This window comes from Pinus tabuliformis, chromosome 9 (assembly GCF_031772625.1).
Source record: "Pinus tabuliformis cultivar Carrire ecotype Pingquan chromosome 9, CPIR1, whole genome shotgun sequence".
NCBI lineage: Eukaryota > Viridiplantae > Streptophyta > Pinopsida > Pinales > Pinaceae > Pinus > Pinus tabuliformis.
Genome location: NC_142307.1, coordinates 902,703,357 through 902,730,189, shown reverse-complemented (window position 1 = coordinate 902,730,189; position 26,833 = coordinate 902,703,357).

Here is a 26,833-nt window from a genome sequence, read left to right as displayed (position 1 = left end):
TTAGAATAGTTAGATGTTAAAAAATCTTTTCTACATGGTGATTTGAATGAAGATATATATATACGGAATAGCCAGAAGGTTTTGTACAAGGTCGCATCAAAATATTAGTTTGCAATCTCAGTAAATCATTGTATGGCCTAAGGCAATATCCTAGGCAATGGTACAAGAAGTTTGATTCCTTCATGGTCACCTAGAACTTTATTAGAAGTGAGTATGATCATTGTGTATACTTCAAGAGTTTCAGTGGCATATTCTTATCTTAGTTTTGTATGTTGACGATATGATTATTTCAAGCAAAATCATGCAAGAGATCGACATATTAAAGGCTCATCTCTCTAGGATGTTTGATATGAGGGATCTTGGAGCAGTAAAACATATCTTGGGCATGGAGATACACAGAGACAGGAAAAATGGTAAGCTTTGGTTATCACAACATAAGTATGTGGAAAGCGTACTTGAAAAGTTTGGTATGAACAATGTGAAACCTGTTAATGCTCCATTAGCTTCCCATTTTAAGATTTCTTCGGTTTTGAGTCCTAGAACTGATGAAGAAAAGCAGTATATGTCTTGTGTACCATATGCTAATGTTGTAGGCAACTTAATGTATGCGATGGTATCTACAAGACCTGACATTTCACATGCAGTTGGAGTTGTCAACAGGTTCATGGCAAATCCAGGTGAAGAACATTGGTGAGAAATAAAATGGGTGATTCGGTATTTAAGAGGCACAAGTGATCATTGCATCATCTTTAATGGTAGTGAAGGATCAATTTGCAGATATGTGGATGTTGATTATGTAGGTGATTTGGAAAAAAGGAGATCTACTACAAGTTATGTCTTTACTCTTGCAGGTGGATCAATTAGCTTGATGTCAAAGCTTCAAGAAGCAATTTTGTTGTCCACTACTGAAGCAGAGTATATAGCTGCTTCAGATGCCAGTAAAGAAGCTATATGGTTAAAGGGTCTAGTTGATGAGATTGGAAGGACGCAAGAGAGAGTGAATGCATTCTATGACAATCAAAGTGCTATTTAGTTGGCTACAAATCCATCTTATCACAGCAAGACCAAGCACATTGATGTAAGGTATCATTTTATGAGACATGTGATCAATGGCAGAAAAGTAGCTCTCAAGAAGGTCCATACACGGGAGAATTCTGCAGACATATTCAAAAATCTAGTTACAGTAGAAAAGATGCAATGGTGTTTAGCTTCTCTTAGCTTGCAGAAGAGATGATGAATGGGCATGGACAAGGGATTAGGAAAATTGTTGTCAAGGTGGAGTTTGTTGAAATGTGACAATGAATTATGTAATAATGAGTAAAATCTTTATTAGTTATTGTTAGTTAGTTTTATACGGAATCATAGTTATTTAACGGAGGAGAGACTCTTATAAAACTGGTGAATTCCTGAGAGAATGAAATTGTGAGAATCATTATTGATCAATAAAGATTTCCAATCCCTTACCCCGTGGATGTTTCCTTGACACACTGTGAAGGTCTTACCACGTAAAATATTGTGTTTACTTGTGTGTGTATATTTCGGTTTCCCTTTTAACTTATTTACATTTCTTTCTTGCTTGCTAAACTGTTGGGTTCAAAATTGAAGGCATCTTGGTTTATTTGAGAAAATTAGTTTTCTTGATGCAAATGAAGGTATGTGTTAGTAGGATTCAGACTGTGTGGATGGAATAACCAGTTGTGATTGAAGGTCATTTTTTTGATTGTTTCACACGCTAGGATTATCTAATTTGTTTTGAAGAAGCATTTTTTTGTTTTTTCACACTGTGTGGAGTGGAAGGTTATTCCTATTTACAATGTTTGTTTACAGATTCATTAATCTCATCAGATGCATATGCACGTGTATCAATTGCCTTGATTTTTTGAATCAGGTCTTGTCCAATACTTTTGAATACATAACATTTTGAGCACTTTCTTCTGAAGTAACTGTGAATATGATGGTTCTTTCTTTGTTGGTAGTATTGGTAAAGGACTGGTATCTTCAAGTTTTGAAGGAATAATAACAAGTGCAAACATTTTCTGCCTTCAACAATGTGTATAATTATTTTGATGTTCATGTAACTATTGATTCGGCATTGTTGTTGCTATGTCTAATCCAAGTGCAAGGGTTGCCTTGTTGAAAGACTGTTCATGTTATAAATTTGTGTAAGTCGTAGTAATGGTGACCATGTTTGTTCCGCTGATTGGTGTGCCAGACGAAGCAATGACCTCCTTCATCTGCTGCCTTTGATTACAAAAGCATTTCTACTGTGGCTAGATGCCTGATAGAGAGAAACAAAAAATCGAAGTTCCTTGCTGTAAATTAACACAGAGAACTGTTGTTCCCAGGTCTAATTTAAAACAACAATATCCCTCAATTACAAGATTACATGAAAGAAGAAAAACTATGGGTAAGCGAAAATTTCATCGATCTAGGTCCAATGTAAAGTCACGTGTCTTCATGAGCATTGGTTGCAATAATTTTTCTGTAGAGATTATTGAGTGTGGATTGGTTGTGACATATTGGAAGAAATGCTCTGCAAATTTGAGGGCAAAGAACATACTTTGTAGGAAGAACTAGTTTATTATGGAAACCTTATATGACACATATTAGCAGTTGTACTTCGCTTTGCAGTTTTGATCATTCAATTATCTCTTGCCCAATGAATTAGTCAGAAGATATCCAACTCAAACCGAAAATTTGAAGGTTGCCGCAATCCAAAGGTAGTCACAAGAAGTTGACATCAGTTTTTGATTGAGCTTTGAAGTTTAATTAGGTTAATTTAAGTTATAAAATTTATGAATATAAAAAGTGAGAAAAACAAATCATTTTTGATCGAGCTTTGAAGTTTAATTTGGTTAATTTAAGTTATAGAATTTATGAATATAAAAGTAAGAAAAACAAAGGGAATTATGGTTAGCAAAGTTTATATAGTTAGATGGAATATTGAAAGTTACAAGTTCAAATCATTGTCATGATAATTTTGGAAGAAATTTTTTGAAATTGTGATTTATGCATTTTACTAGTGAATTTGATGAAGTTGAAATTGATTTGTAAAATGGGTGCATTTTCGGTTAAACTCAATACCCGGTTAAATCATTGTAAATTCATTTGTATTGGGCGCATTTTCGGTGGTAGCTCACGCCCCTTTTTCAAAGTTAATTGCAAGTTTTCCTCTGATAGGAAGCTGGAGAAAATGATGAAACTCGATGATTTGTTACAATTATTAAGCAGTCCAATGTCAACCACTATTCATAACAATGTTCAAATAAGTAATGATACACTTTCTGACATTAAAATTTGTTTGCAAAATGCTCAAGAGATGATTGAATTTCTAAAAATAGAGTCGCAGTTACATAGAGAAGAACTACATGAATTACAAAAGAAGAATTATGAACCTGTTCTTGTTCAAACAATGATTTGTTTGAGCCTGATCATTAGTTAGAGAATGATCAAAGTAATGAAGTGATTTCAACAGAAAAGTTGGATGCAGCGGAAAGTCATGTTCAGGCAAGAGTATGAGAGAGTCATTTGCATACAGATGTGAATCTTGTCGTTCCCAAAACCTTTATAAGATCATGGGAAGAAATTACATATAATAAACACATAATTTTTTTGGGATATACCAAGGATATCCTAGATGTATCTTTTCATATTCCTGATTTTTCTAAACCTATACAATTTTCTAGTGCAAGATTTTTGTTGTTCCAGAACAAATTGATCGGTGCCAACATTGTGACAGAGTTGGACATGTGAAATATTAGTGTTTTTATCTTCGCCCATGTGAGCATTGTCGAAAACACTATGACCACTCAAACACATGTTCCAGAAAGAAGACTACTGCAAGAGAGAAATTAAATTTCGGAAGGAGTAAAAAACAACCAAGAAGATTTACAGGTCATACCATAGGATATGTCTGAGAGTGTTGAGCAGCCTTGTAGTGATGAATAATCCTTCATCTTCTCACCCTATATTCAAAAATGGGGGAATTGTTGATGGTCTACTACAAGTTTGAAGATTTGTCAAGCGAGTTTGAGTTAGAGATCCACAAGTGAGCCTAAGCCATAATCTGTCCCAGTTAGAGCCAGAGTTGTAGCCAGAGAGACTTCAGTTTTTACTGAATGAGTTGTTTATGAACGAGCACTTCCAGATTCAGAATTGTTCGAGGAACTACATTGATGGTTCCAGATTTGGCATTTTGATTGGTCTAAGAATTGCTATGAAGGTTCCATACGTGGTTATTGCTTGTGGTTTTCTCTTAAAAACCACCATCTTTGGTTTGTGGTCATCCTTTGAAAACCATTTCTGAGAGACATTTAGCTCTTAGTTGAGATGCATTTTTTCATTTTGAGCTCTCATTCTTGGACTTTGATACATCCCTTTGGATTAAGGGGGGAATGTTAGACAACTAATCCTCGAAACTAAGGTTGGGTTAGATTTTGTTATGGTGAGTGGTTATTACAATCCAAGAAGACCCAAAAAATGAATCGACGGTTTCACTATGTATTTATATGTACATTGTGTACATCATTCTTTGAGATCAATTCTTAATATACATTTGATTTTGGTTTCCAATTTGTTGTCTTTCAAATTGAGTACGAGACTGTACACTTGTCCCCCCAAAACTCTAAAAAAACTAACTACTACTCCCAAAACAAGGCATGAAATAGACTATGTTTTAAGTCTATCAAGTGTATGGTAGTTTGTGGACCTACAACGCTTCTGCTACATCATGACGACAATACATCCCAACCCAAAATCAAGTGTTTTTTGAATTTGAATTGTCCTACGTAGACTGGAAACTTCAACATAGAGTTGGGGTTGTGAGTTTAGCCTTAATAGACTTGAATTATGCTCTATTGAATTTTGGGAAGTTAGGATGAACGAGATAAATTTAATTTGATGTATGCTTACGTTGCAAGTGATTTATGCATTGTGTACAAATATCCTTGGTAGGATACTAATGGGCATGTATGGGAACTGTAATGTTGGTGGAGCAATATGGTTGGCATTTTGAAATGAGTTGTCTAATTTTATATCAAACTCCTTTGCAGTAGTTAACATCTGATGATATGGAAGAGTTCCTTCAATCTAGAGTTGGAAAAAAATTTTGAGGCCTTGTCCCACTGCACATAAATCTTGGATCAAGATAAAACTTTTCTTATGCATGAAATTTCTATGATTTTTTTTTATCATTTTTGAGATCAAATAAAGAATTTATTTGCTACAAGATGAACTTATTTGTAAGATATAATAGTTTGACCCAAAAATAACATGGTATGCCTTGGAAGTGTATGGAATTTGGACAAGGAGGATATGATTGTTTCCATGTAGCTCCAAATTGACAATGGACTATATATATCTTGTTTGAAAAAGAAATTGTAGCTAATTATATCAACCCACAACCAAAAATATATATATTTTTAACTCAAACATGTTTTATTCTCTAGGTTAGAGGCTAATGAAAATATGGTAAACAATTAATTTTTTAGATTCATTAAAGGGTATGCTCTTTACATTAATCCATGAGGAAAAAGTGTGAAGAAATTTCGAATATGATAGTTGTAATAATTGAACTAAACGACATATTATTAACAACATGATTTTTTAGGGAAAACCTTTATGGTAGAAAAACCCCACAGTGTAAAGCACACTCAATGATTTATTTAGTAATTAGATGACTACAATACATCACAAAGTGTCCATGCTCTTAGCAAGAGTGATCATTGTTAAACTTTGTGAACTTCATGCCTATATTTTGTACTTAAAAACTACATTAGCTACCTAGGCCTTTGCGAACAAATTTTTAATTGTATCAAGGTTATGTGATGGGGAGCATCCATCAACACTACCACATGTCGTGGAGATTCTAAAAGCTTGAGCATGGATGCATGCATTTTGAAGAGTTTACTCACTCCCGATTTTAACCTAAAGTTTATGTTGAGTTTTATTAGGAACCTTGATTAAGTGGGAAATGAATCTATGCACCCTTCACTACTGGGTGGTTGTGTACATTACAAGGACAAGGCCTTCTAACAGAGGTTTTTGTGGAAGCCCCTATAAAAATAGCCCAAAAACTTGTTTGTAGTGGAGGTCACTAGTGGAGGTGGGCGAGCAGATGTTTTAGTGGATGTTTTTTGAACAATGTGTCTAAAATACATAAATGCATTGGTGCTTTACTATCCATACAAACATCGGCATTGCAATAACATGGTGCACCATTGGAAATTTATTTTTATATTTAAAAAAACATGATGCACTAAAAAACATAACACATCAATGCTTGAACAATCAAAAACATCAGTGCCCTTCACATAGTAAAACATCCTAGTGCATACCAGTAAGGAGAACTGCTATAGTTTTAAATTTCACATAAATGCGGTGCTATTTTCCAACAATGTGTTGGTGCAAATATCTTAACAAAACACCCAAGGCATATTATAAAAAGCACCGCTAAGTGGTTTTTAAATTGTAAAAAAATAGCGGTGTTATAGTAGTAACAGAGCATTGATGCAATAATTGTCGAGGAGCGCCTCAAATCATCTCACGAAAAGCACTGTGATATTTTTTAATTAAAAAAAAAATGCAGTGATTTTGGACACATACCACACCAATCAACTCACCAAAGGAAGGTTAAATAAAAAAAACCCTCTCGACCATAATTTTCATTTTTACAATCTACAATGCAGGAGAGCTATGAAGCACCATTGCCACCCTTGAGACATGTAAGCACCCTGACATCAGTGATTCTCTTACTCACCATCCTTCCTTATCATGCTCACTATTTTAATTTTCAATTTTCTCAAACAATCATAAACTTTATTTTTCTCCATTACGTGTCCACAAGGCTTCCTCGACAATAAAATGTCTAGGTAATGTCTATGTTTCTTTGTGATTTAATTTTTTAGCAGATTGGAATTGTAAATTAGGTTAAATTTTCCATTTTTTTCAATTTTTTTTCACCGTGTGGTGTGTTCGATACATTTGGCTCGCACCAATAGCAGTGCGCTCTATAAATTTATAGGGTGCACCGCGTATCGGTGCGTGAACATAACACACCGCTATTGTTGCGGTGTGTTTTGTAAAATAAAATGCACCAGGATTGATGTGCCAGATTATACGTCGGTGTGTCACAACCATTGCATTTTAATTTACCAAATGCACCACAAATTTAATATTTAAAAATATAGCCATAGTTCAATTTGTTTTCGCCTCACACCAATAGCGGTGTGCCTTGTAAATTTACAGGGTGCACCACATATCGATATGTGAACATAACACACCGCCATTGTTAGGATACATTTTGTAAACTAAAACACACCATGATTGATGTGAAATATTGTACATCGGTGCATCACACTTGGTGCATTTTAATTTACCAAACACATTGCAAATTTTTATGCTAGTGGAAAAACCTGTAAACAATTTATGAAACCAACGTTTTGGACTAGCTAGGTGAGTCCATCATCAGGGCAATGAGATCTCATTGCCCTGATGATGGACTCACCTAGCTAGTCCGAAACGTTGGTTTCATAAATTTTTCATAGGTTTTTCCACTAACATAAAAATTCTGCCAGCCTGTATGGAATCTCTCTTTAACAACATTGCAAATTTAATATTTAAAAATCTAGCCATAGCTCGGTGCGTTCAATAACTTGAACATTTTGTATTGGTGTGAAAAGGTTATCTGTGTGCACTAGTGCACAAGTTGTCCGCACCACTATCAAAATCTAAAATTGTGAACCAACAATGGTGCGTCATACTTACTTACGCACTGATAGTGGTGCAATTGTAGTTTAACGTGCACCGACGCCGATACATGATTGTGTTTTTTGCGCATTGATAATTTTTTTTGTTTTTTGTTTTAATTGAAATGTATGTTTCCATATTTATACATACATGTTTCATTTAATTAAAAAAAATTGTTTTTTATGTATGAGGATGATGTATTTTATATGTCAATTATGTTGTAGAGATGTCAGCAGAAGGAGCAACAGTAGGAGTAGGACCAGCAGGCAGACCTATACAATATGATTCGAACATGGTAGGCCAGAAAGAGGGAGAGGGATTTATACCCTCACCCTATTATTGCAATGACCCAAGCGCTCTTGAGGAATGTAGGCCTCCTCAAGTACTATGAGGAGGCTACATCCCTTAAGGCACACTTTGTCTGTTTGGTGCATTTGATCTGCCGATGGAATGTCCAAGGGCAAGCTTTCCATGTTGGTCCTAGGGCATGGTATAGACCCACTGAGGAGAACATGTACTTTATCACTGGCCTATCTAAGAGAGGGGATGATTTTCCCTAGTTCCATGATATCCTCCATGGGGTTGCAGCTGAGAGTCAGCTTGCGTACACTCTGAGATATGTTGGGCCTCATGTGGTCCATCCATCAAATTTTCAGGTCCATGTTGGACAACTATAAATTTCTTGTTTTTTTGTAGAGGAGGTTAGGTGCCTCTCGTTATTAGTCACCACCATTGCACACTCTAGTACTGATGGGTAGCGCATTAGTTGCACTCTTTTGTATTATGTTGATTCTTTGATTCATATGCCACATTGTATTCGATGGTCTGCCTTTTTCTGAGGCAGTTTCACATGGCTTTAGATAGATGTCATGCATTGATACATGGGAGGGAGACCTTCCCTTTCGCCTCCAAGATTTTTTGTTTATTTTTTGAGAGGTTTCCAGAGACAAGGCCTACATTTTTATGTCACCCTCCTACGCTAGTCACTAAGATCCAGATGCGCATGCGGGGGCATATGATGCCCAAGAGGGGCATACAGAGTGTCTAGCCAAGATTTCTCGCAAGGAATTGGTGCTACTGGCTAGTGAGAATGACCATGTGTTTTTCACGTTGGCATTTCTGTACATGGGGATTGATTGGAGAGGGTGTCCAAACATTTTCTTCACAGTGGCTGAGCCTCCAAATGAGAGAAGTAATATTAGTGTTTTCTTTAAATTAATAAGCTAGTTTCATTTTCTTATTTTAATGAATTAGAATAGAATTTATTCTAGCATGTTATTTAACATGTGTTATTAAATTATATAATGAAATTGTCTAATTATTTATCTGTACTATATATTTTGTAGATATTGACACATTCGATGGGGACGCACCTTCTCCCCCATCGGATGTCAGAGGAGATGAGGAGATGGGTGACGCCCAAGAGGGTGAGGCACATCCTTAGGGGGATATGGGCATTTCGGGTTGTAGGCATGGTTTGTGAGTTTGAATGGACTACTGTGATAGATTGGTTAGGGTTTTGATTGATGTGGGATTAATCCTTGCGAGGACTCGAGATATCATCGTGGATCCTAGTTTCATGGGTATGTACATGGACTATCCATGTGAGATGATGTCTCTTATGTGGCATATCATTAAAGCTAGTATGGTACTGAAAACGATGAGGGATGCATGCCAACATCATGTAGCAACAAATACATCATATGATGGTGGTCATGATGCTGATTAGGGTGATGATGATGATTAGGGTGATGTGGTGATCATGATGCGTTTGGTAGTACCACCACATCGGATCATGGCCTTCAAGGTGTTGGTGATCCTTCTAGTAGTACACCTCCTCATCAGTTGCCTGATGATGAGATGACAAAGCTAGAGGACATGCCTCATGCTTCTCCTGACACATCAACAGACCAGCCACCTCCTCCTCCACCTTAGAGTTCACCAAATCATGTTTAGGGCGCAGACATATTTGACCATCCAACATCTTCTACTCATGCAAACTAGCCACCTCCTTCTCCACCTAAGATGAGTTTGATAGGCGTTGATCATGTAGTAGTTGACCATCCATTGCCTTCTATTGTAGACCAGCCTGGCACTACATCTGTTTTATTGAATATTTCATTGCACTTATTTGACTTTATGTAGTTATTTGACTTGTTTGTGTGTGTATATATATATATATATATATATATATATATATATATATATATATATATATATATATATATATATATATATATCATTTTTTTGTTCAAGTTTATTTACTTAATTTATATGTTGGTGTTGATGTGTATATTGTTAGGTCATGTTAGATATGTTCATTTAATGTGCTTACAAGTAGATGTGTATGTGAATATAACAATTATTTGACATGAGATTTATATTAATTTGAGGATGTGTGTGCTGATGATGTTAGATTAGAATGTTTGTGTTTTGTTAGATGTGATCGCGATGATGATGCCTTGTTATATTATTAGATTTTTGAGCTAGCTAATGACATTTATATGTGCTAGAGGTGCATATAATTAGATTTTGGTAGTGAATTCGAATGTGTATCTTAAATTATGTTTATGTTTGTTAAATGGTTATCATCATGATGTTTATTTTTATTAAATAATATTAAATATAGATTATATATTGGTGAACTTATACCAAACTTGTATATATGAAATTGCATGCAAAATGACTTACTTTAAAAAATTGCAAAGATATTTTTATAGATTACAAAGTTTAGTCTTGTTGAAACTATGATTATAAAATTAGGTTGATATAATAAGCTCATATGTATTTAGGATGATATAATATATATGTAGTTGACATTGAAATATTTTATTTATAATTCACATTCTCCCCATTAAAATGTTAAAATATGACCCCTCATAATATTTTCATGTATGTATACATTTAATTACTTTAATTATTAATATTTTGAAAAATGTTACATATCAAATCCATATTAAACATTGAAACATTTACAAATGAAGTAGAAAACAATTATTAATGGAATAAGAATTCTCTCAATCTTTCTTGCTAAAGTAAAAATATAAGAAATTTTTCAATTTAAATTTTTTTACTTTTCTCTATATAAAATATCTATAAAATCATGTTATTTAATATGGACATTGAAATATTTTACTTATGGTTATTAGTAAAATATTTTTTATTATAAATATATTTTTGCTTTAAATATCACATGTAAATGGAACATAAAATGAATTACACATAATGTAATATAAATAATACTATTTCTTGTCGTGTGAAAAAATTACATTTCTTCCTTGTATTAAAGGTAAATTATAATTGTTTATTCATTACATTTCTTCCTCATAATAAAAGCTATTTTTTTTTGTTACTTTCGGTTGCTTTATATCTCTATATAAAGTTATATAAGATTAAGGTGTAAATTGAAGTATTGTAATTATGGCAATTTCTTTTTTTGTTACTATTTTTAATTTGTTAATTTAAATTATTATTTTGCTATTTTTAAATGTAACGTTAGGTGACAACATATCTCCCATGCTAAGCTCTATCAACACAATTAATTTAGATTTTTTTTTTGTAAGTATAGGTAGTGCCTTTCTTTTCTATTTATAAAAACCAATGAGACCAGATACATCGTTTTGGTGGCCTAAACCTGCCCCGAAGGGAAACCAGATCTGTTGGCCACCTTAGTTTGCTATAAGCATTCCAAAAGCAAAATTTAATGAGTCTTTCCATTCTGGCTATATACACAATACAACTGAAACTACCAATTAAGCTATTGTCATGCATAAAACCATAAAAATAAAAGGTTCTCAAAAAACGCTTAAGAGACTCAAGAGGATCATTCCTTCTTGATGCCTGTATTCTGGTACATGTCCATGGGAGCATCCATTTGTTCATCCTTACTTGGGTCTGTGCAATCCATCCGGGACAACGACTGATGCATCTTCTCCAGTTTGTTGTTCTGCTTGATCATGATAACCTGGAAGTTTTTCATTTCTTTCTACATATTTGGAATGTCGTTTTCAATCTCCACCATTTCCTTCACCACCTGTTCCATAGCCTTTGCCAGGAGGTGCTTTAATACCCAGCGGATATGTAGAGATTGCCTATACAAAGTCAGCCTTCCTCGCGTATTCCCCAGATCTCTAATCATTTCAACCCATTCTTCCGTCTTGGATTTAGACTGTTCCTCCAACACATTGGTTTCCATGTCTTGAATGATTCGGCGAATGTCTTCACTCGTACCTTCCCGATATGCTCTTGCTGCTTCCTGGACTGCTGTCAAGGTGGACCTTCTCCCTCTGCTCTGGTTACTTGGGGAACCTGTTGGCCGGCTCTCCTGATTCCCTTGCCTTGGTTGCCCACGGCCTCCACGTCCTCTGCCACGACCCGGGTATGCCATCCTGTTTTCTACCTTCTCCTGTTGACAGTTATCAATCACAGGGGTCAGATTTTTAAGTTTCTCATCAATGTCTTCCACCACAATTTTCTCTATGGTTGTTCCTCTGCTTCTGCTACAGTTGCCACCCTTTTTTTGGGTTTGATGTTGTTCGTCATTTCCAGGATACAAGAGGCGTATAAGACCCTCTATCATGCAGATCAATTGTTGGGCTAAGGACATGATTTTCGAATCCCCTCTTTCAGACTTCCCCTCTGCTTTTACAGTGGATTGTTTGACATAGTCTCCCAAGTTTCTTCCCGGACTGTGCTCCCGACTACAATTCCCCCATTCATCGAGAATCTCCCCCCCCATTCTGACCCAATTGCCCCTCACAATGTATCGCTGAGTGAAGGGCGATCTCACTCCAGCCCTTTTCTTCCTCAGGGGCTTCACAAATATTAAATTTTTCCATTTTACCTACTAAGACAGAGAAAAGGAAGGCGGGGATCTTAGGTTTAACATACCTGGAATCGCTAACCTCCTTGATGGCTCCTCCTGGCTGTGTTGCGCTCTGCTCCTCCTTCGTCCCGCTTAGATTACCCCTTCTTCTATACTCTGCCACCTTCATATAATTGCTCTTCACCAACCTTCTCACTCTTCCACTACCACCGCCACTACTACTAGTCTTCTACATTCCACCTTCCCCACTCCGATTTCTTAAGACTTGCGTCATCTGGCTACTCATTGTTTTGGCTGGAAGGGCGACTTCATACCTATGGTTACGTTCGCCTGTCCTTTCGTGATCATAATCACTCCTGCCACCCTCACCTACCTTATTCCACATCCCGATCGGGAGCCATCTGTCTCTATTGCCTTTGAGTCGTGTCTTCATGATTATCTTGGTTTAGAATCGTTCTTAGCTATTCTAATTCTAAGTCCTCTGAATGCATAGTCCATATATTATCCATTTTCTTTCCCTATTCCTGGAAACCCCCGTTCGCAAGATAATCTACTGCTCTGTTAGCGTCTCTTCTAACATGCTTAATGATCATATATTCAAATCTTCTTAGGATACTTTCCAGTTCTTGGATTAGACTGGTCATTCTCCAACTCTGCGTAACTCTGTCCCATGGGGTCCCATTGTTAAGTTTTTTGAGTATTTGTATGACCATTAGGGAATCCCCTTCCACTTACAGGTTATTATATCTATTTCTAATTGCTATCTTTAATCCTTGACGTGCCATCATTTCAGCTTCATTGTTACTCATAATGCCTCCATTATCTGAGTAAATCCATTTTGTCCTACCTTGATCGTCCCTAAAAAGACCTCCAATCCCTACTGGGCCTGGGTTTCCTTTAGAGGCTCCATCGAAGTTTAACTTTATGAATCCAGCCATGGGGCGAGAGAAGTGCATGGTGCCATTATATCCTGTCCTGGGTTCTTTCCACATCTATGGGGCCACCATCCCTTGATGTAGGTTTAGCTTCCTTAAAATCTAATCTTCTTCCGGCGTCGTTTCCCAGTCTTCTCCATTCCAAGTATCCGCAAGTATAGTCTCACGAATATGGCTCAAGGTTTTTCCCCAGATTTGGTCTTTTGTCATCTCTTTGTTTTGGAAAATTCTTCTATTTCTTTCTTTCCAGATCATCCACATATTCATCCCTACTGCTAGGCTCCAAGCTCGTCTTACCACCGGACTCGTAAAATGTCCTCCTCCCCAGATTTTAATAGTGTTTTTAATGCTCTGTTGATCTCTGTGGGTTTTCCCAAAGAGCATCCTGACCTCTTCCCACTGTTGTTGAGTTTCTTTACATGAGTTTAAAAGGTGTTCTTGCGTTTCATGTTCTTGTTTGCAGAGAATAAATCTGGGGGGACCATGTATGCCTCGCTTTTGGAGTTAGTCCGAGGTCAGGATATGACCTTTGCTTACCAACCAAAGGAAGTGTGCCACTTTCGGCCACCAATTGCTATTCCATATTTGTTTCCAATTTACTGTCGTATCCTCTAGTTCTCTGGGAATTAAAAGATGATAAGCTTCTTTAATTGAAAATTTTCCTTTTATTATGTGTACCCATCTTAGAATGTCCGGTCCAAATATTATAGGTATTATCCTTGTCTGCATTTCCTTTTGGTATGAATCCCTTTGTTCTCCATCAACTTGATCCATCCATTCTTTCGGATTCTTCCAGATTCTCCAGACTTCATCTTGGCTCCCCATTTTTCAAAAGTCCCTTACCAAATTCATTCCCCTCTCATCTGCTTTTTGACATATATCCAATAGGGCTTGTAGTCCATTCAGTCTTTATCTCTGCTGCCAGGCCTCCTCCCAAAACCTGGCTGAGCTACCATCCCTGATTTCCCAAAAAGCATGCCTAGTTGTTATTTCTTTGTTTAGACTGGTTAAATTCCATATTGTCGACCCTTTCGGTGTATCCATTATTCTTAATATTTCCTCTGGTTTTGTAGGCATATTATATTTTTTTGTCCATATTCTTTTCCATAGATCGTTTCCTCCTCTCATCCAGCGCCACCATAGCTTAGCACCCATTGCTTGATTCAAGATATAGGGATCTCTAAGTCCTAATCCTCCCTCCGTCTTGCTTTTCACTAAATCCTTCCATGATACTAAAGACCATTTCCTTTGATCCTTTGGACCCCCCCATATGAATTTTTTGAAGATTTCTGCCATCTTTGTACATGCTCCTTTAGGGGCAGCCATTTCCAATAGTTGATATATTGGAATCGATTGAAGGACTGCCTTAACTAAAACAACTCTGCTCGCCAAGTTCAAAGTTCTGAAAGACCAGTTAGCTAGTTTCCTAGCAATTTTCTCAATGGTTTGTTGCCAATTTGACACCCTTAGGGGATTCAGGGCTAACTACGTTCCTAGATATCTTGTTGGGAGTTCTCCTAATCGAAATCCCAGAGTTATTGTTATTTTTTTTTTATATTTCCAGCAGTGTTGAAAAAATAAGTGCAGGACTTGTCATTGTTGATTTAGGTACCTAAAGCTGTCATAAAAAGGTCTAAATTTCTTTAATTCTGCAGACTTCTCTGAGAGACACATTACAAAGCAACATAATGTCGTCTACAAATTGCTGATGAGTAATAGGAAGGTTGTTACCCCATATTTGTATTCCCTTGAGCTTTCTTTCTCTTACTTCTTTTTTGATGTACCTACCTAGGCCTTCTATAGCTATGATGAACAAGAAAGGCGACAAAGGATCCCCCTGTCAGAGTCCTCTAGACGCTTTAAAAGGCTGGGAGGGGGTTCCATTCACAAGTATGGAGAAATTGGTTGAGGAGATCATGGTAGAAATCCATTCGACCCATCTATTGCAAAAGCCAAAAGCCCTTAAAACTTCTTTCAAATACTTCCAATTCAGACGGTCATAAGCTTTTGAGAGGTCAAGTTTAATCATCATACCTACTTCCTTTTTAACTTTCAAAGAGTGCACTACTTCTTGGGAGACCACCAGTCCATCCAGGATTTGTCGACCTTCCACGAAGCCTGTTTGTTCCAGGGAAATAATGCTAGATAAGATAGGCTTGAGTCTTTTAGCCATTAAGGTAGCTATTATCTTATATATGACATTACAGAGGGCAATGGGTCTAAAGCCCTGGGGGACTTCAGACTTAGTTTCTTTCGGAATCAGAGATAAGAGGGTTGAGTTTAGGCTTGTACTTACCTTCTGGTTCCTTCTTGATTCTTCCACAACATCCAGTATGTCTTGGCCCAAGAAGTCCCATCCTGCTTGATAGAATTCCACCGTGAATCCATTAGGGCCTGGGGCTTTATTCTTTTTCATCCCTTTTACTACCTCCTCTACTTCCTCCAGAGTAGCTGCCCTCATCAGGGCAAGGTTTTGTTCTCTAGTGATCCTACTCGGAATCTCTCTACATATTCTTTCAATAGCTTCTCCACGGTCTACATTAGGTTCCGTGAGGAGATCCTTGAAATGCTTCACCAAGACTTGTTCTATTTTGTCATGCTGCATAACTCTTGTCCCTGCTTCATCTTTAATAGTAAAGATTCTATTTCTTTGCCTTCTTTGAATCATTGCTTGGTGGAAAAACTTTGTATTCTGTTCCCCTTCTCTTAACCAATTTACCCTGGATTTTTGCCTCCACAAGATCTCTTCTTGTTTTCGTCTCTCTTCCAATTGTCCTATCAGGAACGCAATTAATTTAGATTTATTATAGCTTAAAAAATTATATTTTTATAGAATTTAATTTATTGCTAAAGTTATGAGATTTTCAAGCAATTTAAATTTAATGTTTATTGCAACTCTTACCAACTTGAATTAGAAATATCTCTCTCTAAAGATGAGGATAAATAAATGTAACATGATAAGGCTTCATGTGAATTTATTTGTAGTTGGAGATTTCCTCTCTTGGAAGTTCTCCCTTAAAGAGGCAAGTGGATTTTTTTCTTGTAATAAAGATATAACAATTTGATGCTATTTTGGTTCTCTATTTGCTACTATATTGACTTGCATTTAACTTTAACTATTTTTAATAATAAATATGAGTTAAATAATAAAAAAAATGATAATAAATTAGATTTAAACTTTTGACAAATAATATATTTGATTACTTCTTAATGAACAACTCAGAAAATTATTATTTTTTCCACATACTTATCACACGATAGTTACTAAAATAATACTACAATTGGAAATACTTAGTTTTAAGTACTGTAAAAATGTTTCTACTGCAAAAAAACATGTAAAACATTTGTGAATCTTACCAATTATATTATAAAATGTCAACATGATGAATAATGCTTTTATATAATTAGCAAAATAATGACAACAAAACATACAACAATAATATAAATGATGAAATAAAAATAACATATCACTGTCCATTCTCATCTCCCTACTTATCTTCCTCTCTTGGCATGATAACATTGTTGTTCTCAAAAATATGTTTTGATTTAGGGTCATGTCTTAATACGAACCACCAATCCCTATGGGTAAAAAAGCACATGGTTGCAGTGTTTTGGGAAAACATAAGGCTTCCTAGCTTCATGCCACATCTTTCTAGAGTTGATAGATATCATCCCACTATCACGATCTTCCTTTACATTATTTCGATCAAAGGTGTCCCACCACTTGAACCTAAAAATAACACATTGGAATGAAGAGAAGTCTACTTGAATGATCTCTTGTATCTTTCCAACATAAGCTAACGTACCCTACATTAGGTTTTGATCACGATGGTTAGCATGACTAGATTGGTCGAACTCGACTTCCACTCCACAGTCTTGTGTCATGCATCCATCATTGACATCCTCCGCACAAAAATGATGTCCATATGCCCACATAGATGGGAACAAATTAACCTATAAAGAAGTCAAAAAATCACAGTGTCATGTGTATAATAACTCAAACATAATTAATATATATATGTTACAATTCAAAGGTGTAGTATGAAGTTAAAATGGTACAAAAAGAGAATATAGTTACCGAGTTGTTGTACCTAATACCTATGTCTAGCACATCCTCTTTACCACATGGGTAATGACCAAATGCACCATATTTCTCTCTGACTTGATAAAAAACCCAACTGTTAGGGTATGTCATCGACATATTTTCTTTTAAATTATTAGGATAAGGCACACTTCTACCATTGAACCATTTGAATTATTTCTTGTCACTGTCCCATTTCCTCCTCTTCACTTCGTATAATGCGACTCACGGTTGTGTCTCTACCATATTGTAAGGAATGAATTTATTGATGGCTTCAATTTCTAAATTTGTTGATGATCAAATCAAACCAACATATATATATATATATATATATATATATATATATATATATATATATATATATATATATATATATATATATATATATATATATATAGTACATATAAAATCAAAATATGCATTAGTATGAAGTTCAATATGAATAGTTACTGTGTAGTAATTTGACAAATGATAATCATTCTCTTACTCTTTATCATGCCCCTCTTTCCATCCATTTTGATAAGCTCCCCTTCTCTTTCGTCTTCACCCATTTCATCGTCTCAAATTGCCACACCTGGTGTGTTTTCGATCTACTTGATGTACTCACTAACATAATAGAAAGACTCATATGATATATACCTCTCTGCCATGGAACCCTTAGGTTTTTCCCTTTTTCAAACAAAACCTTTTAATTTATTCATGTACCTATCTAAGAAGAACATCCAACGAAAAGAAACAACCACAACTAACTCAACCTCATCTACTAGGCGAATTAGAAGATGAACTTGCAAGTTCCATGAAACTCATCAGAAACTCCTTCTCAAACATACAAGTGATCTCACCTATCTCTTGATGCCACCATGGAATTCTAGCCATATGAATATCCTTTCATGTAATCTAACATACAAATGTAGATAATTTAGATATGGCACATCATAGGTATTGGGGGAAGTCACGGTTCACACACCCACACACATGTAGAAGATAATGACACTGCACAATAAATAGTACATTATGCAAAAGTTAATTATAAAATATCTGATTACATAAAGTAAAATAAATAATAAAATCATGTTTTTGACATACATACTCTTAGAAGGTTCAAATGGTCATGCGATTTCAAACCAGAAATTATATCTTCCATAGTGAGGAAATTCCATAGTGGAGACCCATATAAAGAAGGCACTCTCACACTCATTTTAACTTCCTTTGCCAAATAAATATCATCTTTCTTTAAAATCCATGGGACATCACCTTCTTTGAAAGACCAAGAGGGACCACCCTCTCCTCTAGTTTCTTGTCTTAGCCAATGTTTATTTTAATCTTTTGAAGAAATAAGATCTCTCCTAACAACCAATGTGTCACTTTTTTTTGATGATATGTGCCTTCATAAACAAGATGAAACATTTTTAAATATATGCATGGGATCTAGTAAGTGGGAAATCTTAAGATGCTCCCAATATGGGAGCTCATAAAAGACATATTTACTTATCATCCCAATGGGAAATTTCTCAATGTAGGTGTCGAATAATTCTGGATCATCAAACATAGGCTCCCCATTCGAATTGAACATTTATGCAAATTCCTTCTCCTTCTCTCTCTCATATGTTATAAGCCATTCAGATGGTGTCTTTATTGTAAGCCTTTGGGTTCTCTTTAGTTTACCATTGAAAGAATATGTTGCCCTTTTGTAAGGGTGTTCTTCTGGGAGGAATATGTTGGAGTAGTCATACACTGGCTTTCATAGGTGGTCGGACCACCTAACCTTCAGAGAAGGTCCACAACATTTACATCCATAATACCCTTTTATTACAAGACCTGCAAAATTATTGTATATAGGCCGACAAGTTAGCGACCATGAAGATCTGAACAATTGGAGTGAACTAAATTAATATGAGAAACAATATTGTTACTAAACATATCAATAAGAATGTAATTTACCATATCAAACTACTAATCCTGTATAATCATGTATGGTATAAGCACATATGCCATACAATGTAAAACTCCTCTCTATTCCAATGGGTATTGATACATTGTACACATGTATTCCTTCCCATAATTCCTTCAATTCCTCTACCAATGGTTGTAACTAGACATCCATATTCTTCACTTGTCTTCTACCAGGGACTATGAGAGCCAACATAAGATGTTCATTGTTCACGGACAACCATGGTAGGGTATTGTTATTGATCATTATTATAGGCAAAACAAAACAATTTATGTTTTGGAGGGAATATGGGTTGACACCGTCGATGGCTATGCTGAGTTGTAGACTTCGTACTTAATCCTTGAATTTTTTAGGCCATGTATCCTCTATATGCTTCATGGCTATTGAATCTATTCGAATTCACATAACTCCTGACTCAATTTTGTGTGAGGCATGCCATCCATGAAACATATCTAATTCTTTGCAACGAAAGAGTGTTATGCAACCAACTCACAAAAAGATAGAAAAAACAGATCAACAACTTCAAATCAGCCTCTTCGAGGGGTAAATCTCCTTTACACTACACAAATGAACAATTCTTGGACAATACAAATGACAAGACCTGATTTCTATATATAGGAGTCTAAGGGGCCACAATATGATCAGAGCCGACATAACAATAATAATGTAAGGCGAAAACAATAATAATAGTGGGCTTCTATGGGGCACAATAATAATAATATGGGGACTGCATGGGCACAACAATACAATAATGGGGTTGCACTAATAATAATAAGGGGCTACACTAGTATTATAGGGACCTAACATGCCCCTCTCCTTCAAAAAGTGTTGTCCTCAATGCTTCAGTAGTTATGGATGCTTCTATATAAAATTCTCATCTTCCCATGCATAATCTCTAGCGGTTAAGTTCTTCCACTGATGAGATACTCTGAAATTGATCGATTTCGTAGTTGTCGGGTTCTTCTTTCCATGACTGATTCAGGTTCCAATATGATTTTTCCTTCCTCGTCAAGTTCCGACAATATTGTTTGATTTGGGAGCTTGTCACCTATAACCTTCTTTAAGCATGAAACGTGGAAAACTAGATGCACTCAGGAAGATGCAGGAAGTTCCAATTTGTATTCCAAAGTACCAATATTTTGCAACACCTTCTAAGGACCATAGTACTTTGGTGATAATTTATTATCCTTCTTAGCTTGCTTGAGGGACATTTGTTTGTATGGTTGTAGCCATAAAAATACCCAGTCACCTACGTCAAAACTTCTTTAATTCAATTTTGTGCCAAAGTTATGTTATCCTTTAAGAGTTGGAGAACTTGTTGTTGATGCTCGATGTGATCTTCCGCTACTTGAACCTTAGAATGATTGTCCAAGACTTTTTGGATATCTAGAGAAATATATGATTTCGCTGTTTAAACCTGTAGTGAACATATTTTTCCCTGTTGTTATTTCTTTAGAAGCTTTGTCATGCTATTAGAGCTAATTATCTTTCCTAGTTTCCCTACGATACTCAATTCAAATTCCTTTCCTTCCCAAAAATAGTTCAAGAAAATTTCTTGGAAATTGAAAGTGATGAAGATTCTACCAAGGTCACTTGTTTGAGATGGAATTCAGGAGCCTGAAAAAACCCCAAATTCCTTGGATCATATCTTTGAAAATATAGCTAGACGAGATCTTAAATTTAGACACGACGTTCATCAAGATTTCGACTCAAATGGTTTTTGTTTCAGCTTCTAAAACCTCGTAGAAAAAAAGTTATAAAGAAAATTCCATGAGGACCTGTTTGAAGTAAAGAAACCCTATAATCCAAAGCTCCGATACAAAATGTTATGCAACCAGCTCACAAAAAGATAGAAAATATAGATCAACGACTTCAAAATCATCCTCTTCGAGGGGGAAACCTCCTTTACATTACACAAATGAACAATTCTTAGATGATACAAATAACAAGACCTTCTTTCTATATATAGGAGTCTAAGGGGTCACAATATAATCAGAGCTGACATAACAATAATATTGTAAGGGCATAACAATAATAATAGTGGGCTTCTATGGGGAACAATAATAACAATATGGGGACTACATGGGCACAACAATTCAATAAGGGGGTTGCGCTAGTAATAATAAGGGGCTACACTAGTAGTATAGGGACCTAACATAGAGTCTTTGAATCCTTTGGATTACACGCATGTGCCTCAATATCTTATGAGAAGGACCATGTGATTTACATCCTTTTTTAATTAGAGTACTTTTCATGCCCACATTTCAGACATATCTCTTTGTCTACATATTCTCCTATATATAGAATACAATCATTCCGACATGCATGATACGATATCTACTCAACACTCAACATTTTCAACAACTGCTTTTCCTCTTCGCAGCTACTCAACAAGACATTATAACTCAGAAGAACCTTATCTTTGAATATTCTATAGATGATGGGGAATATAATTGTATAATGTCAATATTTAACATTCATAAAATCAACCATTTTTAAATTTGATTGTGTGACAAAATATAAGGAACTTGATTGATCATGCATGAAGTCAATTACCTCAACATTGCCAAGAAACATGCATTCGACATGCCAAATTTTTTTTTTCACATTGTATAACAACATCGTTGTCCCCATCTGAGTAAACTTTGACTTACCGCTAGGTCCAAAGAGAGGGGTGGTAGAGGCAAATAATAGACTTTCGAATAAGGTATCAGTGATATTAGCATCATCCCCTAGCTCATCGTTCTAGAATTCATCTAACAACATTGCCTCCATGAAAGTCGTATCCCGTAAGTAATCATCCATACCAAGATCCATTTGATTGTGTCCTGCATTTCCAACTTGTGATGAAGAAATACTATTGTTGTAGTTATTCCTAATTGGTAAATATGGACATAGTGGGAATTGAATAGGTGGTTGATTTAACCATTTTTTGTATGCTTCCTCTCGGATTGTTGCTCTTAATGTAACCTTCTCCCGATTTGACATTGTAGTGGGAGTGCTCCGGAAGATGTTAGGTGGGTTTCTCATCATCAATAGAATCCTAATTTCAAAAAATATTGAACGCCATTAGTACAATATTAATGATATTAGTAAGCATGTCAGTGCAGTTGGTTTGTTGAAATTACGTTATACCAAACAATTATTACCATCGTTGATCCAGGATTGCGGCTAGAAGATGCCATGTTCTAACTGACAGGGTGAAGAGTTTGTCCATTTTCAACTACCAACTGCTTGCGATATGCTGCTCCTAATGAGAGTTTCCAAAGTTTTTGAAAATAATATGGAGTAATATTTTTTGCATTTGAACTCGATTTTGAATCAGGTTCCTACAAATTTTGATACATTTTTATTCAAATTGACATGGGTTAAAAATAAATAATTCAATTAGATAATCAAAATATGAATAAAATAGGAACTTATTGGAGATGGAAAGGGAGAACTCTATGAAGAAATTTGATCAGCAATATGGAACAAGCTGGAATTTGAAAAATTGACCATTTGCAGATATTATTGATATTTTGTCCCTCCATTTGAGAAAAATCAAAAATAAAAATTTGTGTGTATATCCAAAATTAATGTCGACAACCATATAACCACAATCTGAATTTCAACATAATTTTCAAACCATTTTTCAAGAATAAGGCGAATTGAAATGGAAAATGTATACTATGAACCACTGTAATTCATGTGGATGCATTCTAAAGGATAATTTGAGATTAATATTCCATTTTATGTGAAATTAAAATTTCAAATAGCTTTTAAACCAAACCGGTGCACTTATTATAACAAAGCGCACCAATGCGTTTAAAACATTAATGGCACCAGGGTGTTAAAATAATACACACATTGGTTTCTAACATTTTTTAAAAAATATGTTATCATATCAATGCTCTTCTACAAAAACACACCGATGCGTTTAAAAAAAAAAGAACATCGCTATGCACCTATTTCCTGATTTTAAAAAATAGAAATGAATTCAACCAACTTGGTTCTCTTATAGCAATTAGAGCACCAGTGCTTTTAAAGAGAAACCACATCGTTGAGTTAAAAAAAATTAATTGCACCGTTTTAGGATTTTGAAAATAATAAAAAAATGTATCATGTCAGTGGATGAAAACTTTGTCGTCCTGACAATGCCGGTGCACTTTTTTTTATAAACACATTGGTGCGTTGAACTATCGAAAGCACCGATGTGCGAAGAAATTGAAAAAAAAATGCGCAATTTTTTTTCTTTTTTAAAATTAAAAAATGAGCGACAATTGATTTTTCGAAATCTAATTTCATAAACTGTTTTAAATAGTAAAAAGTTATTCACCATTTCATTATTTTATCCAAAATTTCAAGTGAGTGATTTGTAAGAGAGACATACCAGGAGAATTATGCGGCAACTGTTGAAAATAGCAACAAGAAATGCTAAAAATAGAAGTGCTAAAAATAGCACTGCTATAAATAGCAGTTTGGGTACCAGTGCTGGATTGAGCAACAGAGAATGAAAAATGGAAGTGCTAAAAATAACATTCTATTTTTAGCAGTTCGGGATGGATTCCTAATTTTAGTCAGCCCTTGGACTAAAAATAGGAAGTAAAATTCGAATTTGATATTAATAGCAGTTTGTAAATTAAATAATTAATTCATCTTGAGTTAATTAGTTAAGGAAAATCAAACTTGAAGTCTATGTGAGGACATGCAACAGTTTATTTATTAATTGAGGAATTTATCCATCAGTTAAAGAGATAAGGATGAGTTCTAATTTGAGTAGTAATTAGTTGGCTCAGTTAACTGAGTCAAGTCCAAATATATTTGATTTAAACAATTTGTTTAAATTAAGTAAGTTCATTTAGTTAATGCATGCTAGCATATAACTGTTGTACTTCAGATAATTGAAGATTTTCTCATGAATAACTCATGCATGTCAGTTCAAACAGAGACCCAGTTGAGATCAAAGAAGGGACAATGTACTATCAGTCGGATGAATATTTTTCCTATAAAGGAAGCTCATCCATGATGAGGGTTTATCTCCTTCAGGACTGTGTAGTTGGATAAGAGGTTAGTGAGTGTGTGAAGAGGCCAATTCACACAAGTGGCTGCACTGGACCCTAATCAAAATTGCACAAAGAAATAGGAGGCTTGGAGGGCAGACCAGAGGTTAGATAGAGGCCTTTGACTGTCTATGAGCAGTAGAGGTATTGCAGAGAGAGCAGGATAGCTTTTGAGCTGATTCTTTTTGTAATACTAGCTATATTTCCACTTGTATGATAATACAGAGTTGGGGTTTTAGGCTGAGGCTTTCCCCGGGTAAATTCTTTTGTGTTATGTGTGATTGATTCCTTCTTATCAGTTATATGTGTTCTTATTGATGTTGCTCATGTTCGATTAAGCTTCCGCTAAATTGTTTGTAGAAGTAGATCAAGTGTTTTGCTTTAGTACATTGCATTACCAAGTGATCTACAATGGGAATTTCTACATGGTATCGGAGCACAGGTGATCAAGGAAGAACAATATACAAGAAGGGAGAAGTTGAAGTTTGTGGTTTCTGAATATTGAATTGAGTTCTTATCACATCTATTTCACCGATGGCGTTCAGTGGTTTGAGACTCAACTATGCCCTTGATGAGAATTCGAATTATATAGCCTAGAAGGATTGCATGGAGGCAACATTAGAAGATAACAGTCTAAAGGACTTCATTGATCAAGAAGTCTAGAAGCCGACTGATGCTACTCAACTGGTCGAATGGAAAAAGTGTGTGGCTAGAGTAAGGAGAATCCTCCTGGAGGGAGTTCGAGATCACATTGTCTCGAGCCTCCATGGGAAGGAGACTCCATTTTCAATGTCGAAAACTTTGAAAGATCTTTATCAGAATAGCAGTGATCAGAGGAAGCTGGCACTGAAGGACAAACTTCGAAAGATCAAGTGTGAAAAGGGTGACACGATCTCTATGTATCTGAACAAGCTCACCTCATGCAGGGATGAGCTTGGAAGTGTAGGGATCGTGATAGCTGATGATGACATGGTAAGTCTTGCACTCCTCAATCTTCTTAAGAGCTAGCATAGCTACCAGCACTCGGTTAATGGAAGAGAGAAAATTCCAGATTGGGAACGACTTTGGTCAGATTTGATGCAGGAGGAGATAAGAAGAAGCACCAGAGATGGTTCTTCATCCATGGAGGATGAAGAAAACTATGCCTTAGCGAGTAAGGCAAAGAAGGGGAAGGAGAAGGTTTCTCTTTCCGAATCCAGTTCTTCCCACGGTGGGAAGAAGTTTGACAAATCGAAAGTGTGATGCTTTCATTGTCATTAGGTGGGCCATTTTGCTACAAATTGTCCACAGAGGAAATCCAAGAAGGGATCCAGGGAAGGATCTGAAGGTGAGGCACTTGCTTCACTGTTCGAGTTAGATTTCACACTCTTCTCATGCATGGTTTCATCCATGGTGGGAAGTGGTTGGTTTCTTGATAGTGGAGCTTCTTTCCACATGATCGACGACAAGAGTTTGTTCAGTACTTTGGAGGAGAAAGATCTCTAGATACTCATAGCGATGGGTAATGATGAAAAGTATAGTGTCTCAGGTGTAGGCAGGGTTATTTTTCAGAGGGAGCATGGAGCTCGCCTTACCTTGACCGATGTCAAGTATGTACCAGGACTGAAGAGAAACTTGGTGTCGATCACAATGCTAGAAGACAGAGGCTATGATGTAGTCTTCAGTAAGGGAAAGGTTTTCCTCAGACACATCATCAATAGACATGTGAAGCAAATCGGTTTACGGGTCAAGAACCTGTATGCTCTTGAGGTTCAAGATGCATGCAAAGCCTTGAGCAGCAAGGCAATTGATGGAGACTTGGTGGTTGAGAGGGAGAGTATATTACCTCTCAACATGCAGCACGAGAAGAAGTCTCAGATGATTGTGGAGGAGCCACGATTGGTGCAGTAACTTCAAGAGGTTGTGGAGCAGCCACAACTGGGGAAGTCGGGAGGAGATAGAGTGGAGAAATACACTCATGCAGAGACTTCCAGTAGGGGGAAACTTCGAGCCAGGTGGGTAGAGAGATCACATGCAGCCATACCTCCAGGTAAGAGGTGGGGCGATGTAGAATGATCGTCCCAAGGAGGAGGGGCAGGATCCTTGAGGTACCCAACCTCTTTGATTCGACTTTGCTACAGGAGCCCCGATGAGGAGTAGTAGGACCGACTGTTTGGTTAGAGACAGATGCGGATGGAGTGGCAGAGAGAGCTACAGTGCAGGAGTCCTGAGACTGTGTAGAGCTAGCAAGCTGCAACAGTGCGAGAGGCACAA